This window comes from Lepus europaeus, chromosome 21 (assembly GCF_033115175.1).
Source record: "Lepus europaeus isolate LE1 chromosome 21, mLepTim1.pri, whole genome shotgun sequence".
Taxonomy (NCBI): domain Eukaryota; kingdom Metazoa; phylum Chordata; class Mammalia; order Lagomorpha; family Leporidae; genus Lepus; species Lepus europaeus.
The window spans coordinates 3,365,017-3,380,609 of NC_084847.1; the positions used below are offsets into that span (position 1 = coordinate 3,365,017).

The following is a 15,593-nucleotide window of genomic DNA, read 5'->3' on the forward strand; positions in this document are numbered from 1 at the left end:
ACGCTGACTGGGGTAGGCTAGGTTACTTTGCGACTTCAGCAGCTTTCTCAAGGTCAGTTTCTGGGGAGTTACCTGGGGCCAAGGTCAGTTACTTGGGCCATCTTCCACTTCTTTCTCAGATGCATTAGCAGGGAGCTGGATGGGGAGTAGAGCAGCCAGGTCTTAAACTGGTGCTCATGTGGGATGCCGGCACTGCAGGTATAGCCTTAACCTTCTGTGCCACAGCGCTGCCCCAGCAGTTAGCTTTTGTTAACCAGAAGATGAAAAAGAAAAGGAAGAGGTATTCAGTACCATCACACAATGAGTCCAGCAGGAGAGGTTGGTTTTCTAGCTAGAAAACCCTTGAAGAAAGCAGAATCAAAACAAAACAAAACAAAAAAAACCTCACAAAAGACAGATTGGTCGTTTTGAGACAAGGAGGCAGAGGAAACAGTTGAGCTGCCTGGGGATAGTTCTTATTATCTCAAGACCTGCAGATAATGAGTTTGGTTCTCCTCTCTCTAAGGATGAACAGACCCACTGCCTGGACCAGGCCAGTACCAGCTTAGGAGGGCAAGGCTGGCCTAGATTGACCCATAGCTAATCACAATACATTAGCAGCTAAATATCTGTCTGTCTTTCTCTGTAACTCTGCCTTTCAAATAAATAAATAAATCTTTTTTTGTGTGTGTGTGATTGAAAGAGCTTTTTATTACTAAAACAAAAATCATTGAGGTGCTGTCTCATTTTTCCTTGTTAATCATTCTAAAGATTTAGTTTCTTTAATGCTGCTTATAAATTTATTTTTCTTTGGTAGAAGAATTATAAATATTCAGTTGATGCATTTAATTAAATAGAAATTCTTTTAACCTTTGATATAGATACACTGGACCTCATGAAAAGAAAACCAAGTCATAATGCTACTTATGTGCTCATACAGCACCAGATTCCTAGTGGATTTCTGGATCCTCCACTGTCTGTTCAGTAACAAACATCAAATAACTCCACTGCACAGGTTGGAAGACCTCAGGAACCAGATCAAAAGGGGAACTGCCCCTCAGCAGCATTTGTTCACGTTTGTGCCAGCGTGGAGGGAGCAGTGCTGTGCTGTGGGTTTTTAAAGAGCTTGCTCCACAGTACCAGAGACGCCTCTTGAGAAATTTAGGTCTCTTGGATCTGCATTCTACAAAGCCAGCTTGCCCCAGGCCCTGACTTGAAGATACAATGAAGGGAATTAGTTTGCTTCTGAACCCAGCCGAGCTATTCCCAGGAATAATTTTTGAAAGCATGGGAAATCTGCTACTACCTGGGAGCTTTTCAAGCAAAGGTAGAAAACAGGTAAGATTTCTAGAGTAAAAAGAGGGACAATGTCACAGACCTTTCTGGAAGAATGTACCCAGAACAAAAGGTGGCAGCTGCTGGGACTACTGGTGGGCTGCAAGCACAGGGTCATCTCATCAAACATACATCGGTAGCCCAGGCAGGGAGAATGTGGACCATCCAAGACGGGGAGAGTTCTTCATATACATACAGCATCCACTCTGTGCCAGGCTATGCCCTCAGTATTTTAAACACAAGTCTAGTAAGAGAAGAAACTAACCAGGGATGTTAGAATCTGTAGGGTCTCTTAAAAAGAGGCCCAAAGGGTACACTAGGGGGCAGAAAGGATATTATAGGTAAATCTTTTTCTAAGAAAAATTTTCATTCCAAATTGCTCTTAAACAATTCTCCAGATGTTCTGATCAAGATTAATATATTGATAAATTATAATTATTTATAATAAGTTTCTAAAGTCAGTGCATCCACCCAAGAGATCTGAAGGAGTCAGCCTGGGCACTATGTGTGCTTTACAAATATGGCTCGCCCCTGTGCATACGACTTCAGAGATAACCTGCAGTGACAGACGCCCAGGGAATCCTTCAGGTCCTGGAAAGCTGGAGGAGTCTACACAGCTTCCCTCCTGGGGAAGCAATTTGTTTTTTGTGGAAGTAAAGAATCTCCCTGATGATACAGAATGCTTAGTGTACCGTGACTGCTTTAGCACTGTACTCTTGACAAAGATGGTCAGGGTTCAGACATGTTAAAAGGGACCATAAAGAACTCGGAGTTTTCTTCAAAAATAATGGAAGGCTCTAGAAGGAGAAATTACAACAGAACCACAGTCCACTGGGAACACAGATTTCAGCTCAACGGAAGGAGCACTTTAACATCAGTGCAGTTCGGAAACCTGAGCGGAAGCTGGATGATCACTTGTTGGTAATGTTGAGGGACTTCTGCAGTGGGTAAGAGACTGGATTCTCTCTATGGGCTGTTTCCAATTCTAGCACTTTCTGAGTAAGGCAGTATTTACAAAGGTAATATTTATAATAAGAGTATGAAAAGTCTCAAGAAATTCCACGCTGAATTTAAAAAAACTAAAACTTGGAGGAAAGGTACAGAAACTTTTGAAGTTCCTTGCACATAGCACATATTAAATATTTACTGACCCAAGGGAATAACTTGAGATTTCCCCAGGGACTGATGCGTGAGGGTCACACATCTTTAACAGCCTTGAGGAGGAAGTGGAAGGACCGGGAGGTCTACCACGAAAGCTCTCTTTGGGAAGCAGCCAGAATACAGGGCAAGAGCACTAGGGTGGGCAGACAAGCAGCAGGTGATGGTCACGGGACGAAAGTATAAGCTAATGTGGGGGAATAATTCATAGAATAAATAGGGTCCTCCAGCCACGCTGGACCAGCTGCACCGCCAGGGGCCGAGAGATCACAGTGCAAGGCCGGAGATCCAAGGATCAGCCAACTGGCATGTTCGCTAAGATGACCAGGGGCCGGGCAGGAGAGGAGAGCTACAAACAAAAGGGCAAACTAAAGAGGCTACGACCCTGAACAGCACGGACACTGACCCCTCACCACGGGCCAACAGCTAGCACGTAACTGCAAAAGGTAAGTTTAGGATCATGGATAATACTATAAACACATTAGCCTGGGATGTGATACTGGCACTGAATCCACACATACCCATAAAGTTGGATGTGTTAATTAACCCCAGGGTTCACTGATAAAACGTTGGTTAAAGGAGCTCAGATCCAGGAGGCGACCACACCTTCCCTGAAGGTCCCTAGAGTTCGGCTGGCCATGACTGGCAGGAGTTACTTCCTGTCCTGCCTGTGGCTCTCAGCTGGCTGCCCAGAGCAGAAGCAAAGATTCTCAAGTGGTACCCTTTGTGCGTTTGAGTCATACATGGAAAGCAAGACCAGGTAAAATACCTGTCCTTGGGGAGGAGAGTGGCCAGGGGAGACCCTGGTATTGGTAGGTCACGGGACTGCAGGGGAGAGAGACTGTTCAGGGAATGAGGCACTCAGGGTAAAAATGACATTTTTCTTTGGTTCCCAGGGACTATTTCCTGAGCTCTAACTCCAAGGCTGAGTTCCAGAGCTATTCTGTTTGGCTCATGGCGGGCTCTCTGTGACCAAGAATCTCAAAGATTTAGACTGGTGCCAGCTGTGTACCCCAAGTGGTTAGGTAAAAGTTCACATTACATGTGTAGAATTAATCAAACCCAGATCTGTAGGCTCAAGGGCAAGATCCATCTACAAAAGCCCTTTCTTCCCGAGAAAGCCGGCTGCTGGGCTTCAGTCCCACCTGGCTCAGAAAATGACCAAGTCCTTCCTTCTCCCTGTAAAAGGCTGGTGGACGCAGGCCTCAGAGGAAGTGGCTGACCTCAGTAGGAGATGCCCAGAGACTGCAGCAGGTGAAACGTGGCTCCCAAGGCCCAACCCGTCTCTATGTTGTTCACTTTCTTTGCGAGCTGTAAGACGGTGCCGTCCACAAAGCCAAAGCCGTCCTTCTGCAGGGCTGTGATGTAGCTGAGATCCATACACAGGAAAGGGCTGCCTGAGGTGAACTTCTCCAAGTTCTCACACACTTCCCTGGCCTTTCTTTCAAAATCTTCAACCTTTAAAACACCCCCCTTTGCATAATCGATCATGCCCGTGTCAACAGCCCAATCGCAGTAGTAAGAGAATGCATAGAAGGAGCTTCTCTGGACCTCCTCTGGCTGGTGCAGCTTCCCTTGTACCACTGTCAGCACTTCAGCATAGCAGGGCTCAAAGCCCATGTCCCCTTCTTGGTTGCCAGCACATTGGTATTTTACACCCCCAAAGATCCAGTCTGCTTCCAACCATCTCGGTAGACTGGCACTTCGGAAAGTGTGTCCATCAATTCCTTCTGTCTCCAGGGCGCCCAGCGTTGCTAGTCTTGCAGCTTTCAATCCAAATCCCAAGTAACTATGTGTATAGAGCTTATAAGTGCTGTTAAACATCTCAAAGGAAGTGAGGTAGTCCTTAGGGGTTTGTTCCAGGGTTTTCTTAAACTTCGGCACAAATGTGATTTGGGTGGAGGCCCCCCCAGGTCCAGGGTCCCCACAGTCTCCTGGCCACGGCCATGCAGCTGACCTGTCAGAAAATTCACAGTAACCCAAGCTAAGAGGCCTTCATAGGATCCGTCCATGATGCCAACACTGTCGTCTGGGACCAGGAAGGTGACTTCTTGAAGATTTCCTCTACCTCCAAGAGCAGAGCCTGGGCTTTCTGTCCTGGCAGCGAGCGCAGTCCTGCCGTTGCCTTCAGGACCACGGGGGGGCCTTTTCCAGTGACTTCGCGGAATAGAGTCTTTGGCCATGTCCAAGAGTCCTTGAACGGTCTCAGCACGCTTCTTAGGATGATCTACAAAAGCAGAAAGTCCTGGCTTCACAGATTCAAAAAGCCGAAGGCGAAGAAGGAAGCTCCTGCCCCTCCTAAAGTCGAAGCCAAAGCAAAGGCCTTAAAGGCCAAGAAGGCAGTGCTGAAAGGCGTCCACAGCCACAAGAAGAAGAAGATCCGCACGTCCCCCACCTTCCGGCGGCCCAAGACACTACGCCTCCGACGGCAGCCCAAATACCCTCGGAAGAGCGCCCCCAGGAGAAACAAGCTTGACCACTATGCCATCATCAAGTTCCCCCTGACCACGGAGTCTGCCATGAAGAAGATAGAAGACAACAACACCCTGGTGTTCATTGTGGATGTCAAGGCCAACAAGCACCAGATCAAACAAGCTGTGAAGAAACTCTATGACATTGATGTGGCCAAAGTCAACACCCTGATCAGACCTGACGGAGAGGAGAAGGCCTATGTGCGGCTGGCTCCTGACTATGATGCTCTGGACGTTGCCAACAAAATTGGGATCATCTGAACTGAGTCCAGCTGGCTAATTCTAAATATATGTTTTTCCACCATAAAAAAAAAAAAAAATTTCCCCTTGCAGGATTGGACGTTGTCCTGGATTTTTCTGCACAAAGGTGTAAACATGAATTCGAGTTCCAGTACTCCCTGCATCAACCATGATTCCATAACAGGTGTTGGCGCTGACATTGACGGGGCACATGGAAGACAAGAAGACACCTTCGAACCAGGTCTGCTGGTCTCTGTGGAAGACAGTGCTGCAGACACAGGATGCCGCCAGCATGAGAAACTGCGCCCCAGCAGGCGGTCATCCTCTTCCCAGGGCGCGGTGGCTTGAGGCTCTGCTGCAGAAGCAGTGCTGCTCACATACCTGCAGCAGCAGGACCATGATGAGTTCACCTGCATGAGGATTCGGCCAAGGGAATCCACATTTCTATGTTGACCAGGAACTATGAAAACGGGAGCGCACGCCAGTGGCCGGGCACAATTTCCGCCCCGCCCGGCCTCCACATGACAGCGCTGCCTAAATAAATCTTTTTTTGGGGGGGGCACCGAGCTGATCTGAAGCCAAGAGTCACAAGCTTCCTCTGGGTCTCCCACCTAGGTGCAGGGGCCCAAGGGCTTGGGCCATCCTCCACTGCTTTCCCAGGCACATTAGCAGGGAGCTGGATTAGAAGTGGAGCAACCGGGATTTGAACCGGTGCTCACATGGGATGCTGGTCCTACAGGCCGGGCTTTAACCCACTGCACCACAGTGCCGGCCCAATAAATAAATCATAAAAAAGAAGAAAAAGAAGAAGAGGAAGAAAGAAACAGGCAACTCATGTCAAGCCCTAAATCAATCTTCCTGTACAGCAAGGGATTTGTGAACGGATGGAGTTAGGGCAAATGGAGAGGACCTGAGAGAAACAAAGTGACCGCATGTGATAGGTACAGAGGAAAGGGGTGTGGAGAGAGTCCTTGGCGCAAGCCTCGGGACAAGTCATGTTCCTATACATGCTTGTATTCAGAGATGTCTGCTGCAATGTTTGAGTGAGTGATTTTACAAAAGCAACTATTACAGAATTGCTAGTTACTAAGCGACAGGTAGGCAAAAAGAACTATAATGAGATGTTAGTATGCTAGGGAGTCTTAGGAAGCCTGCTTATTAAGCAAGGGGAGGGGATTATTGGGCCGGCACTGTGGCGCAGTGGGTTAGAGCCCGGCCTTTAGCACTGGCATCTCATGTGGGTAATGGTTCAAGTCCAGCTGCTCCACTTGCAATCCAGCTCCCTGCTAATGTGCCTGGACAAGCAGTGGGGGATGGCCCAAGCCACAGTTCAAGTAATAGCCAGTGTTGGCAAGACTGTGAGAAATATGCAGTGTTTTGGGGAGTATTTGGGGAAGGGAGAATATTTGGCAAGATCTGATAAAATTAGAGCTTGTGTTGTGATGCAATGGGTTAAGCTGCTGCTTGCAATGCCAGCATTTGATGCCAGCATTCTGTATCAGAGTATTGGTTTGCATCTTGGCTGCTCCATTTCCAATCCAGCTCTCTGTTACTACCCAGCAGGTAATGGCCCAAGTATTGGGTCCCTGCCACCCATGTGGGAGACCTGTATGGATATCCTGGCTCCTGGCTTCTGCTTCACCCAGCCCTGGCTGTTAGGGATATTTGGGGAGTGAATCAGCATATGGAAGATCAATTTCTCTCTCTTTTTTCTGATGCTCTTTCAAATAAATAAATAAATCTTGGGGCCAGCACTGTGGTATAGTGGGTCAGGCCGCCACCTGTAGTACTGGCATCCCACATGGGCACCAGTTTGAGTCCCGGCTGCTCAACTTCTGATCCAGCTCTCTGCTGTGGCCTGGGAAAGCAATGAAAGATGGCCCAAGTCCTTGGGTCCCTGCATCCACGTGGGAGACCAGGAAGAAGCTCCTGGCTCCTGGCTCCTGGCTCCTGGCTACGGATCGGCTCAGCTCAGGCCATTGGGGCCATCTCTGGGAGTGAACCAGTGGGTGGAAGACCTCTCTCTCTGCCTCTCTCTCTCTCTGTGTGTGTAACTCTGACTTTCTGAACCTGTGTGGAGGACCCGGAAGAAGTTCCTTGCTCCTGGCTTCAAATCAGCCCAGTTCCGGCCGTTAAGGCCACTTGGGGAGTGAACCAGTGGATGGAAGATCCCTCTCTCTCTCTGCCTCTCTGTAACTCTGCCTTTCAAATAAATAAACAAATCTTTTTTTAAAAAAAAACCCACATAAATAAATAAATCTTTAAAACAAAATCTGTTAGGAGCCAGCGTTGTGATGTAGCAGGTTAGGCCTCCACTTGCTATGCTGGCATCTCACATGGGCACTGGTTCGAGACCCAACTGCTCCACTTCCTATCCAGCTCTTCTTCTGGGAAACGAGCAGAAAACAGCCCAACTGCTTGGACTCCTGCACCCACCTGGAAGACTGGCCATTATAGCCAATTGGGGAATGAACCAGTAGATGGAAGATCTCTCTCTCTCTCTCTCTCTCCTCTTCTCTCTGTAACTCTGCATTTCAAATAAGTTAAAAAAATATTTTAAAAAATTGTTAAAATTTGGGGCCAGTGCCATGGCATAGTAGGTTAATCCTCTGCCTGTGGCACTGGCATCCCATATGGGCACTGGTTCTAGTCTTGGCTGCTCTTCTTCCAATCCAGCTCTCTGCTGTGGCCTGGGAAAGCAGTAGAAGATGGCCCAAGTGCTTGGGCCCCTGCACCCGCATGGGAGACCAGGAAGAAGCACGTGGCTCTTGGCTTCAGATCAGCACAGTTCCGGCCTTTGCGGCCATTTGGGGAGTGAACCTACGGATGGAAGGCCTTTCTCTCTTGTCTCTTCCTCTCACTGTCTGTAATTCTACCTTTTAAATAAATAAATAAAATCTTTTTAAAAAAATTGTTGAAACTTAAAAATCGATGTACTCTGTGATGTAACAATTCCACTTTTAACATGGAGAAACTTGCAAGAACCTAAAGATGCACACACACACACAAGGTCACTGTGAGATGTAAAAATACTCCTGTTAAATTACAATTCAAAATGCTATTGTTTCAGATAAAACTCTTTACTAGGACCCAGCAGACCAGGTAAAAAATAAAAATGGTGTCACTCACACTGAAGCCCCATGGCCTCAGGCTGAAGCAGAACTCTTTCTGTGACCTTCCAAGAAGTTAGGACTAGAAAGACAACGAACAGGCCAGGTTCAATTGGCATGATAATTGTAGTTTCTTTTACTTCAATGCATACTCCAAAAAACTAACCTGATGTTAACCAGCTACTTTTCTTTTTTAAGATTTATTTATTTGAAAGGCAGAGTTAGAGAGAGAGGGAGAGAGATCTTCCATCCACTAGTTCATTCCCCAAATGAATGTGATGCTGTGGGCTGATATGAAGCCAAGAGCCAGGAATTTCTTCCAGTTCTCCCACCTGGACTTGGGCCCTCCTCTGCTGCCTCCCCATGCACAGGAGCAGGGAGCTGAGCAGCCGGGACTCCAACCCGCGTTGTGCCACAGGCCGGCCCTGCCTCTGATAGGCCTGTAGTTAAATGTTCTCTTTCTCGGAAGGCAAATCCAGTGTGTCCCTAACAGTAACCGTGTGTGTGTGAGAGCAGGAGGTCTCCTCACCAGCAGTCTTCAAAGCTGCCGTCAGCTGCCCGGTTAAGGCAACGACTGGAAGCCAGGGTGCCCGGAACAGGGCGGATGTCACCAAAAGCTTGGTCCCTGCCCCCCCTGCCAGATCAGAACCAGGAGGGCCGGGTTTGAAGATAAAGGAAAGAGAAAGTTAATCTACCCAAAGTGAGGAGGCAGCAGACTGTCAAGAACCACCGTCCTTGTTAATGAGGACGGCCTGGGGTTTTTGTTGAGGCTCCGAAGTTGGGGGCTGGTTTTGCAGAAAATGCTGGAGGAAAAGCAAATCTTTGGGGTAGCTGTGATAAGGCCTGAAACCTGTCAGCCGAACTTGTTGCAAGATTGACGCTCAGGCCTTGAAGAGGCCTGCAAGGGGAGTGATTAACTCTATCTCGACCGGGTTGCTCTGCTCTGGCTGCCCGTAAGAGAGGTCGAGATAAGGAACAAAGCATTCGTAGGGCATGGGTGGAGGGGAAAGCCAATGAGTCCTCGAAGCACCCTCTGGCTAGGATGGGCGAGAGTAAGCAGGTTCATGGCAGAACTTTGGCCAGAACTAAGGTCTGCACCTTTTGTATCGCCTTGTACCTGGTTACGAGGGCAGGTGCAGCCCGGTTGGAGATGCCCCGGAAGAGGTGGTGACATGGTCCGTCCAGCCTGGTGGTTAGAGTATGGCAGAGCAAGGTAAGGGTGGGGAGTGCTAGGAACCGTGGAAGGGTGTTAGAGGGCCACCATCTCGTCGGGGCTTTTAAAAGATTCTCCTGGCTGTTGTCTGGAGAATGAAGCAAGGCCGAAAAAGAGAGCAGGCCCAAGACTAGCACCAGGGCAGACCGGGTGCAAACAGCAGAAGGTCTGCAGTGTGGCCCACACAGGACTGGCTAGCGGGTTGAGCCTGGCCAGTGACCGAAAGGGAGGTGTCAGTGGACACGGGGCTTAAGCGACACTGGCAAGATAAGCGCGCAGCCCAGGAGCGATCTCACTGCCCCTTCGCTACGCGAACCGGGAGGAGCCACGTGCTTCTCGCCTCCCGCAGGGGGCGTGTCCCCTGCAGGCCCCGCCCCGCGCTGCGTGTCTACGTCGCCCCGCCCCCCCGCGCGCCCTCCGGCTCGCTCGGCTGCGGCGGCTGCGGCGCCTGAGGGAGTCGCGGAGCGGTCCGGTGGCGAAGGAGCTGGCGGCCGGTGAGTGGCCCGTGCCCGCCCGGGCCTCACTCCAGTTGCCCGGGCTGTCGGGGACTCGTCCGGGGACCGGGGGCGGCCGGGGGCGGGGAGGGGGCGATGGAGGGCCCGGCCGGAAGGCAGGGGCCGGCGTGGGGGGTGTCCGTGAGGGAGAAGCCCCCGGCGCCGCTCGCCGGACGTCGCGGCCGGGCCGGGGGCCGAGGCCTGAGCGGCTCCTCGGGGGTCCCCGGCGCCGTCGCGAGTGCGCTCGGCGAGGCGACCCTGGGGTCGCGGCGGGGCCGCCCGGCCACCCCGGGCTCCTGGGCCCCAGACCTGCCCCGGGTCCGAGAGCGCAGCGCGGCCGGCGGCCTCGCCGGGGCTCCGCCGCGCTGTGCGGTGACTCAGGGCGGCGGGAAGCGCCTGCACCGCCGGGACCTCGGTGCGGAGGCCTCGGAGGGACGGGCGGGCGGCATGCCGGGGCGGGCGGCTTCCCGGTCACCTCCCAAGCGCAGGGCCCTGGGTCCCTGGGCGTGCTGACCGCCTTGCACGGGCTTTGCCGAAGGCCTGTGTCATGCCGTTTCTAGTGGTTTCGAGGAACCGGGTGTTGCGGCCTGTGGCTGCGCATCGTTCCCGAGCTGGGTTGATGGCGCTGTGCACCCGGCAAGGCGGAGAGCGGTTGAAAGACGTGGACACCGTGTGAGGGTGTGCGGTTGACCTCGGCCCCTTCCCAAACCTCCTGAGTATTCCCACAGGTAAATGGAGGCAGCGCTGCGACTCCGATTAAGTGACCTGGCCTACGTCCCCCGGCCAGGGTGACACGGATGGGCTGGAGCCTGCCTCCAGACCCCGTGCTCCTATCTAAATGGGAGTGGTTATGTTGTGCGCACTGCCTTCCCCCTGCGCGTATACTGCCCTCTCCAATGGGACATGTGGTGCTTTAGGTCTTCTGGCATGCCGCTGCCCCGTGGGTTTCGGTTTAAACTTTAACTTATTAAAGTTTTTAGTGACTTTGGGCAGGAAGGATAAGAAATAGAAGTTAGTGGTTTATTTATTAGTTTTTTTTTTTTTCAAGAAACATTGCAAGACATGATCTTTGCTTGCCAGGAGTTCACAGTTCAGTAAGGCATTTAGAAGTTCACTTGGTGAAATTGTAAAGTTTTCTTTTTTTTTTCTTTTTTTTCTTTTTTTTTATTTTTATTTTCTTGCTTTCTTAAAGTTTTCAAATACTGAAGCTAAGCTATAACACTGGCCAGGGTGTGGGAATCTGTGGGGCCTTAGCAACTCAAACACATTGAATGACTTCATCAAACTGGGCATGTGCACAGGGAAATCCTGCGATTCCTCCATTGTTTGACTTCATTTCCTCTTTTCTTTTGCTTGGACCAAAAAGTTGAGATGCTGTTGAGTCACTGGAGCCAGGAATATGAACTTCTCTAGAAATGACTATGCCTGTGAGATTAATCACAGAAAATAGTGTTCCTTGCCCTTAGCTCACCCCTCAACAAATCTGTTGAAAAGTTGTATAACTGAACAGCTTGGGCTACCCTGATCTTTTTTATTTTAACATCTGACAGTCTTCACAGGACAGTTGGGCTCTGTGTCAGGATTGTACCAAATAATCCTGGAACATCACTCCTTCAGGAGGAAGATTTTTTTTTTAATTTAATTTAATTTATTTATTTATTTTTTTTATTTTTGACAGGCAGGGTGGACAGTGAGAGAGAGACAGAGAGAAAGGTCTTCCTTTTGCCGTTGGTTCACCCTCCAATGGCCGCCGCGGTAGCGTGCTGCGGCCGGCGCACCGCGCTGATCCGATGGCAGGAGCCAGGTGCTTCTCCTGGTCTCCCATGGGGTGCAGGGCCCAAGGACCCGGGCCATCCTCCACTGCACTCCCTGGCCACAGCAGAGAGCTGGCCTGGAAGAGGGGCAACCGGGACAGGATCGGTGCCCCGACCGGGACTAGAACCCGGTGTGCCGGCGCCGCAAGGCGGAGGATTAGCCTAGTGAGCCGCGGCGCCGGCCGATTTTTTTTTTTTTTAAGACAGGCCGAGTTAGACTGTGAGGGAGAGAGACAGAGAAAAAGGTCTTTCCAGTGGTTCACCCCCCAAATGGCCACTACAGCTGGAGCGCTGCGCGGATCCAAAGCCAGGAGCCAGGTGCTTCCTCCTGGTCTCCCATGTAGGTGCAGGGCCCAAGCACTTGGGCCATCCTCCACTGCCTTCCCGGGCCACAGCAGAGAGCTGGACTGGAAGAGGAGCAACCGGGACAGAATCCGGTGCCCTGACCGGGACTAGAACCCAGGGTGCCAGCACCGCAGGTGGAGGATTAGCCTAGTGAGCCGCGGCGCCAGCCGGGAGGAAGATCTTTTTGAAAATTAGAATTGTGTGCTTCAGTGTAAAATAGAGAATTGAGTTGTAACTTCCTTTGAGAAAAAAAGAAATGAAAAATTTAAACAATAAGTTACCTGCTTGTATTTTATTGGCCATAATTAACTATGGGATTATAAGTAGACATTCAGTAGAATCTTTTTTTGGTAGTAGACAATGGGAGAATTAAGAGGTGTTGGTCACAGTATACAATACAGTAAGGATGGGACCGGCACTGTGGTGTAGGGAGTAAAACTGCCTCCTGCAGTGCTGCCATCCCATATAGGTGCCGGTTCGAGTCCTGGCTGCTTCAGTTCCCATCAGCTCTCTGCTATGGCCTGGGAAAGCAGTAGAAGATGGCCCAAGTGCTTGAGCGCCTGAATCTGCGTGGGAGACCATGAAGGAGCTCCTGACTCTTGGCTTTGGATTGGCCCAGCTCCGACCATTGCAGCCATTTGGGGAGTAAACCAGCAGATGGAAGATCTCTCTCTGCCTCTCTGTAACTCTGTGTTTCAAATAAAGCTTACAAAAATAAAATAAAATAATACACTGAGGATTCTTTACTATTTTTTTTAAAGATTTATTTATTTGTTTGAAAGGCAGAGAGACAGAGGCAGACGGAGACACCGTGCATCTGCTGGTTCACTCCCCCAGGTGGCTGCAGTGGCTGGAGTCAGGAGCTTCCTGCGAGTCTCCCATGTGGGTGCAGGGGCCCAAGGACTTGGAGCATCTTCTGCTTTCCCACGCGATAGCAAAAAGCTGGATCGGAAGTGGAGCAGCCAGGACTCAAATTGGTGCCCACATGGGATGCTGGCACTGCAGGTGGTGGCTTTACCCACTATGCCACAGCAACGGCCCTGATTCTTTGCTTTTTAACTTCTTTTATTCTATCTAGTTGGTTTGTGTTTGCAAAAACATAGGATGAAAGCTCTGTGACTTCTTGTATTTTGAAGTATTTCTCAGGATTTTAAAAACTTCGTTTATTTATTTGAAAGATAGAGATTTTCCATCTGCTGGTTCACTCTCTAAATGGCTGCAACAGCCAGGTCTAGGCCAGGCTGAAGCCAGGAGCCAGTGACTCCATCTGGGTCTTCCACATGGGTGGCAGGGACCCAGAAACTTAAACCATTTTCCGTTGACTTCTCAGGCACAGTAGCAGGAACTGGATTGGAAGGGGAGTATCCAGAACTTGAACCTGCACTCTGATATGGGATGCTGGCTTTGAAAGTGGCTGCTTAATCCACTTTGCCACGATGCTGACCCCCTAGGATATTTTTATGCTGCTGAAAAGCAGTGCCATCGCCAATTCTTGCATGCAGTGAGAGACAAATTAACTGGGTTGGGTTCTTTTGTCCTGGAAGAAATTTTAGTATGGTGGCCACTCGATGGTTCTCTAATATTCTAACTCTGTATTTTACTTTCCTGTACTAACTCCATTAATTTGCCAGATTTTGTCTCCTATTGTACCATGTATCCCCCCTCCCCGTTGTTTTTTTTTTTTTTTTTTTAAGATGTATTTATTTATTTGAAAGGCAAAGTTACAGAGAGGCAGAGGCAGAGAGAGTGAGAGTGAGGTCTTCTATCCACTGGATCACTCACCAAATGGCTGCGGTGGCTGGAGCTGGGTGATCCGAAGCCAGGAACCTGGAGCTTCTTCCAGGTCTCCCACATGGGTGCAGGGACCCAAGGACTTGGGCCATCTTGTACTCCTCTCCTAGGCCATAGCAGGGAATTTGATGGTAAGTTGAGCAGCTGGGTCTTGGACCGGCACCCATATGGAATGGTGGCACTGCAGGAGGTGGCTTTACCTGCTATACCTGTGCCATGTATTTTAAAGTAAACTAGTAAAGGCATTTGAGTTCCTCAGAATTTCTTTCTTAAAATTTCTTTTTTTTTTTTTTTTTGACAGGCAGAGTGGACAGTGAGAGAGAGACAGAGAGAAAGGTCTTCCTTTTGCCGTTGGTTCACCCTCCAATGGCCGCCGCGGTAGCGCGCTGCGGCCGGCGCACCGCGCTGTTCCGATGGCAGGAGCCAGGTGCTTATCCTGGTCTCCCATGGGGTGCAGAGCCCAAACACTTGGGCCATCCTCCACTGCACTCCCTGGCCACAGCAGAGAGCTGGCCTGGAAGAGGGGCAACCGGGACAGGATCGGTGCCCGACCGGGACTAGAACCCGGTGTGCCGGCGCCGCAAGGCGGAGGATTAGCCTGTTGAGCCACGGCGCCGGCCTTTCTTAAAATTTCTAATAAACTTCATATGGTACTGGTCAAGCAATGTTTACATATTTGTAAACGTCATTATAAATCTGTATTACAAAACATACTACGTATTTGTAGATTAGCAGTTACTTATTTTATTTTGCAAGAAACCCTGTCTTTCCATTTAAGGATATTGTTGGTTATTGGGGCTGGCGCCGTGATGCAGTAGATTAATATTCCGTCTGCGGTGCCAGCATCCCATACGGACGCCGGTTCGAGTCCTGGCTGCTCCATTTCCAATCCAGCTCTCTGCTGTGGCCTGGGAAAGCAGTAGAAGATGGCCCAAGTCCTTGGGCCCCTGCATCCGCGTGGGAAATCTGGAATAAGCTCCTGGCTCCTGGCTTCAGATCGACTCAGCTCCGGCTGTTGCAGCCATTTGGGGAGTGAACCAGTGGATGGAAGACCTCTCTCTCTGCTTCTCACTGTGTGTAACTTGACCTCTCAAATAAATAAATAAAATCTTTAAAAAAATATTGTTGGTTATTGAGTTTAGTGTAGATAACGTAATGGCATATAGCTGTTGTGAAGGGAATCCCTTCGCACATAGCTTATCAGAGGACCACATCTAAATTATGATCCTGGCCAAAGTGGAGCCATGAACTCTTTTTTTTTTTTTGTCATCAAATCAACTGCATCTATGTTCAGATGTGACAGGGGTATATTCTGAACTGTCAAGTAGGCATTTCAAGACAACAAAGGCCTGTTCTTGAGGAACAGATTTTACTGTTTTGGTATACTTAGGCAACTTTTAGCAAACATGAATTTTTTTTGAAAGATTTATTTATTTATTTGAAAGTCAGAGTAACACACACACACTCACACATAGAGAGAGAGAGAGAGAGAGAGAGAGAGGTCTTCCATCCATTGGTTCATTCCCAAGATGGCCACAACTGCTGGATCTGCACTGATCTGAAGCCAGGAGCTTCTTCTGGGTCTCCCACCTGGGTGCAGGGGCCCAGGTACTTGGGCTGTCTTCTGCTTTCCCAAGCCATAG

At 49.8% G+C, this 15,593-nt stretch overlaps 1 protein-coding gene and 1 pseudogene across 1 annotated transcript in view; one reads left to right on the plus strand and one right to left on the minus strand.

Annotated features, from left to right (window-relative positions):
- Positions 1–3,317: 3,317 nt before the first annotated feature.
- LOC133750731 (ectonucleoside triphosphate diphosphohydrolase 5-like) lies at positions 3,318–5,582 on the minus strand (annotated as a pseudogene).
- A 4,327-nt stretch (positions 5,583–9,909) lies between these two features.
- The window catches only part of HMOX2 (heme oxygenase 2), a 41,308-nt gene continuing 35,624 nt past the window's right edge, over positions 9,910–15,593 (plus strand). Inside the window, exon 1 of the mRNA XM_062180977.1 lies at positions 9,910–10,000. The gene's annotated coding sequence lies outside the window, so the exon portion shown is untranslated. The remainder of the gene's footprint in view (positions 10,001–15,593) is intronic.